The sequence below is a fragment of the Triturus cristatus genome, chromosome 10, assembly GCF_964204655.1.
Source record: "Triturus cristatus chromosome 10, aTriCri1.1, whole genome shotgun sequence".
Classification (NCBI taxonomy): domain Eukaryota; kingdom Metazoa; phylum Chordata; class Amphibia; order Caudata; family Salamandridae; genus Triturus; species Triturus cristatus.
This window is the reverse complement of record NC_140593.1, coordinates 859,585,952-859,591,951: the sequence shown is the minus strand read 5'-3', so window position 1 is coordinate 859,591,951 and position 6,000 is coordinate 859,585,952.

Genomic DNA, 6,000 nt, shown 5'->3' with positions numbered 1-6,000 from the left:
AGACGTACAACGCACACTGAAGACGTAAAGCACTTGCTTTAGCGGTGCATCTCACCTCACACACTGAAAATGAAAAGCATAGGAAGCTCTCAGGGGCGGCTCCTCTGCTATGGCGGAGGAGCGTCACCCCACTGCTTTTAAGCAGTGAGAAACATAAAATGACAATAACTTAGAATTATTGTCATTTTATGTTTTGTGTCCTGCTGCTTTGCAGTGGGCGGGTGGGCGGGCTGCTCTGCTCTCCAACTAAGGAAGGGGAGGAGTGGTTTGCCCACTTCTAAAGTGCACAATGACTGTTTGGGCGGCCCTCTCGGGCTGGTCAAAACAGTCATGCGCACTTCCTTGTTCTCTGTGCAGGCTGCATTACAGCCTGAATGGAGAACATGCCCAGCCCTCCAGCAACAGGTTGAGTGCCATGACACGGGTCTCAGACCAATGACAACGCTGCATTGCAGCGTTGTGATTGGCTTAGGGGTGGGAGCCTGGCTACCTGCTTCCTGTTCCTGTTGGAGGCAGGAGAGCAGAAGAGCAGGAGCAGAGAAGACGCGGGACCCGGTCTTGAGGTACGTTTTTTTTTTCCGATCTCTCCCCTGCGCCTGCCCTCCATGCGCGAGCCATGCCAGGCGGGAATGGAAGCTCTGCTGGAAGTGAATTCCCACGTGCAAGGGAAACAGAACCGACAGGGGTTAAAGCTTCCCTCACAAATAGAACGGAACCGTCCATTGTATCTTCAGGAGGCTAAGGGTAACAGGGGTGCAAGCAAGGCTGTGGGTAGTCAAAGAGGAAAACAATGGATGGGGTCTCCAAAATGTTGTGGTGACGCTGCAGAAAAGTGCTTTTTTTGTCCCATTAAATGTATTTCAATCTTTCATACTTTATCTGGTACTATAATCTTAATGCAGAGCACAACAAAAGTGCTAGCGCTGTCTCCTTAAATATGGGTGGTCTTTTTCTAAGGAAATTGGATTGTACAATATAAAATGATTGCAGCCCTGAGGATTTTTGTGGTTCGGGTCACTTTAATAGTATTGAAGTTGCGCTCATATGCAAGGACTATGCAGTCATACATAGCAAGGGCACCAGCAGTGTAACCTTGTATCATAAGCAGAATAGTGCAACCATCAGACAGACTGCTTTCAGGCCCTATGGCTGGTATGTTATCTGCAGGCCCTTAGCTCCTTGTGTAGAGCTGAATATTGTGGAAGCATTTGGGAGTAGGCAGGGAGACCTAATTGTCAGTTTTGCATCCCAACAGGCAGCGTATGATTCATTAAGTCAGGACTGTTTGTCAGGGGTGAGGTTCAAGGACCCACAGTGAACACAATATGGGCAGCAAGAATCACCAGGGGTTAGGATTCAACCCATCAGCGGAATGTTGCTCATAAAAGACTCACTGGGAGAAACTTGGAAAGTGCGTCTGCAACACAGACGGGGAGTCTGTCTGTGGTGTGATGAGGCGCATTAGGCGAAAAGGTATAAGGACTCTCAGAAGTCACCAGTCTAACAATATGGGTAGGGATGGCAAAACTGCTAGTTTGAGGTCATAAATGATATGGCTGAAAAAAGAAGGTAGACCACACATACATACGCACTTGCATGTTGAAAAAGAATTGTCCATAGTAAGTGATGGTGACTAAAGGAAATCTGTTTTTTCTGCATGGCCACCCTGCATTTTTCACCTTTTGCTGGACCCTATTTTTTGTCTGCATTAGACCTCTGAGCCCTTTAACCATGCTAATCACTGGTAAATTGCCTGTGCTCCCTCTTTAAACATGGTTGAATTGGCATATCCTAATTAGCATATTTAACTTACATATATGTCCCTAGTATACCTTGCAAAATGTGCCCAGGGCCTATAAAGTTAAATGTCACTATTGGGCTGTAGCACCTATTGTGCCATCCAATGCAGTGTAAAACTTTACTTCAGGCCTACCATTATAGCCTGACAAAACTGCAGTTCGATCTGTCAAAATAAATCCTTTTAAAAGGCCACAGCCTCCTTTATAAATATCATTAAGACACTCCTATGTAGGCCTTGTCACCCACAAGGTAGGGTCATGGTATTTATAGGTAATACAAGCAAAGATTGAATATTAACATGTCCTTGCAGTGAATAGTATCCAAAAGCTATTTTTCACTCTAACAGGCATAGGTGCCCTTGTATAAGAAGAGTATTGATTAAATATCCCTATACAATATCTCTGAAATGAGACCAGCTAGAAATATAAGTAAACAACTCTTTTAAACAATTGTTAGAAATCCAATTTAAGTCTTGTTTTTAATAATTAGGGAAAAGTAACTATTAGAAAGTTACCTTTTCCCTGTCTGAAGTTCCTGGAGGCTAATCTGCATTTGCCCTCAAACTTCTCCCAACCACTGATTAGAATTTGAATGGGTGTGAAAATGCTTCCCACAAACAAACAATAGGCTGACCTGGATGGGCAGAGATGACTCCTCTGAACCTACCAGAATATGCAGGGTTGGGGCTGCGAGCATCCTTTTGCCATTACAGTGTCAATTCCTGCTTGAGTGTTGCAGCTGCTTGATAGTTCTGCTGTGTTTACATATCACTCTTTGGAATGCACTTGAAAGGCAGAGAACAAGAAGCCAAGTTAATTCTTGTGTATTCACTGTCGGGTTGCGGAAGGTTCCTGCTTTGTCACACCAAACTTCTGTCTTTAGGTTTTGCATCTAACACTGAAGGTGCACTTGAAAAAGCTGGAACAAGATGGCAACACAATCCTTTTGGATGCAATGTCTGGTTAGCTGATGAACCTGTTTTGTTCTACAAGACTTCTGTCTCTGTATACTGTGGGTAGAGTGACTGCCCCAAACTGTAATTTAGTACTAGAGGTGGGAGGACACTAGGATTTCCATAGTACATCCCCCACACACACCCAGCCCTCAAAGGCGATGTTTAGTGTGGCTTAAGACTTTCACCATCTCAAAAATGCCCAAGGTGAGTAGAGTTGGCCCTGGGAACATTTACCCCATTGGTTAGCACATGCCCAAGAGTCATTCCCACCCACTAGCTCATGCCAGGCATAAATGTGACACCTCCCGCCACCCACTTCTGAACATATCTGGACCTGTAGAAGAAAAGAATAGGACTGGACCTGCTGTCTGTGACGTGAGAAAAGCCCCTAAGGACTAGACCTACTCCCTCTTGTACCCAGGACAAAGAATTGGACTCCATAGGTCATAAGACTGACCTCGTGTTCAAGATAAAGGAATACAGCAAGCTACAAAGGTATTTCCTGCAATTGCCCATCTGACCAGTGGCAGCTGGACCCTACTGTTGGCCTCTGCCTGAAAGTTTGTGAGTCTCTAAGTGCCTCTCATAAGGTCCTGGGGTGCTTTAAAAGTGTCCTCCAGTCGTGGATTGGGAGTTAAAAGTCAGAAGGCAATATCATTGATGAGGACGAGCCTGGCTGGTGTATCTCTGTGCTCCATCACAGTCACCCTCCCATTATACCTAGGTCCCAAACTACCGTGACCACTGACTATCATTGGCACTTTGTGTTTCTTTTCACTATTATTACTGAAAACTTTAAGAACTCATATCTCTGGTTCCCCTTATATGATGTTTGTCATTTTATGTTATTTAGCTTAATAAAATCACTCTATTTGTCTAACTCAGTGTGGTATTTTTATTGTTTTGCATTTCGACTTTATTACTGTTTTGGTACTGCATTAATACTTTACACATTGCCATAATTTAAGCCTGCCTGCTCCGTACCAGGGGACTGAGTTCAAATTAACTTAGTGACTTCAAGGATCACCCTGATATGGGTTGTGATCATTCATTAAGGTGGCTAGTTCTCTAAACCAAATAATAAACCAGTTTCTAACAGTAGCTATGGAAAACAGAGCACTGGAAGTTAGACTGAGAGACTGAACTGCTAAGCTACCTGGATAGCCACCTCGAGACTGCGTCCATCTTCAAGGCAGCAGGAGGGATTGAGCCGCTTGCAAGCATGAAGATGCCTGCAACGTTGGTTTAGTTGCAGTGCTTACGCTACAGCCCAGTTCTACACTGCTCCATCCTTCACTGTCTTATCTCCATGTGAGTTGCCTGGGGTTAGGCAGGAAAATATGCAGGTTTTTCTATAAACATGTTTGTGCTTCTCGATCAAAGCAAACCTCCACTGTAAGTCACTTCACTCCTTGGCGTCCTGGGGTTCTGCACCCATTTCCTGGCAGGCAGAGGGTCTCAGAAAACCTCAATCCGCCATGGAGGTAGGTAAGAGATGAAAAATGATTAGGAAATACTTTATATATGATCATACTTACCAAACTTAGGGCAGTGTTTGGTTTTCTTGTGATGAACAAAACATATCATTTGTGTCTGCTAGTCTGTCTATTTCTCTCCTCCCCCTTCAGTCTCACGCGATGGCCAGTCATTGTCTAAACCTAACAGCAAAGAGTATGGGGGGATCTTGACCATACCACAGCCCATTTCCTAAAGCTAACCAGGGGGCTTCCCTACACTTGATTCCAGCAGAGAGTGAATCAGTGGCGGTTTCTCGTACCGGGCGTCGGGGCTCCGCCCCCTTTACTTTTGTCCCCATCATCACCGTCCATCTCCACAATAAAAACAGTTTGCAGTTTATGTTATTAAAAATGCAGGCTGCTGCACTCACCTAAATTCGGTCGGTAAATAGTATACATGCCATCCTTGTTTTCTGTGAATGGGGCCATAAGTAATGCACAATGCCAGCCTGAGTCACTGACGCTGAGTGACGTTGGGCAAACTATTTGCCGGGCTGAAGAGCTCACCGACCTGAGGTCTGTGAGGTCATCAGCTCGGCAAACACATAGCTCAAAGGATCAGTCTCCACCCCCTGATGACGTGGGGGTAAAGTTAGCCCCGGGCGCTTCAGGCTTAAGCCCTGTAGTGCAGGGGCTTCACGTCAATCAGGGAGTGAAGAGCATGGCTACCCCACCCATTTCCAACTCGTCACGGTGGGTTGGTCCCACCCTGTGAGGAGTTGGCAAGGGGTGGGGTAGAGGCTCCAGGCAGACAGGAAGCGTAGAAATTGATTCTGTGCAGTGTATCCACATGATTCCTGAAGACACACTGCGCAGACTCGAGTTTTCTGTTTCCGGTGTTGAATTGTAGGTGCATCACACGTCTACAGCACTACACAGTGATGGACTGTCTGGCAGCCAGCAGAAGACCCCTGGACACGATGGCAGCATGAAGGGAAGGTTGCTTAGGTGCCCACTTCAGTTGTCTGGGACTCGTGGCTGCGTCACTGCTTGCAGAGTCCAGATGGTGCTCTGCAGACTCTCAACCCTGTCTCACGAGGTGAGTGATTTGTATTTTATGGCTCCATCTGACTGGCTGTAGGATGGGATTTCCCTTAGGTTATGTTCAAAGTTTCTTTATTATAGTTATACTTAGAAACAACTAAAGAATGTATTTAATCACTACATGTTTATGACTGTAAATATTGGATTTTACACGAGTGTGATATATTTATATATAAGAAATACTGAATACATATACCGACAATTCTGTTATAGTATATTCATCAGCTTGTATATCACAGAAAAGTGGTAACATTCCTTTGGTTTAGAATAAAATTAAAGTATGTTTGTGGTTTTTTGGGGCAATCAGAGTGGCGTGAGATAGAGCGTGGAGCAGGGCAGGGACAGAGGAGCAGGGAAGAGACAAAGGGGCAGTCAAAGGACAGGCAGAGCGGGGAGAGTAGGAGGGCAGAGAAGGGCAGAGAAAGAGAGGCAGTGAGAGAACCGCAGGCAGAGAGGGGAGAGTAAGAGGGGGGAGAGCCTCGGAGGCAGAGAGTGGCAGGAGGCGGGAGAGGGGCAGTTGGGCCAGAGACAGAGCTCTGAGTGTAAGAGGGCAGAGAAGGGCAGAGACAGAGGGGCAGTCAGAGCGGCGAGAGAAAGAGTGTGGAGCAGGGCAGGGACAGAGGAGCAGGGAAGAGACAAAGGGGCAGTCAAAGGACAGGCAGAGCGGGGAGAGTAGGAGGGCAG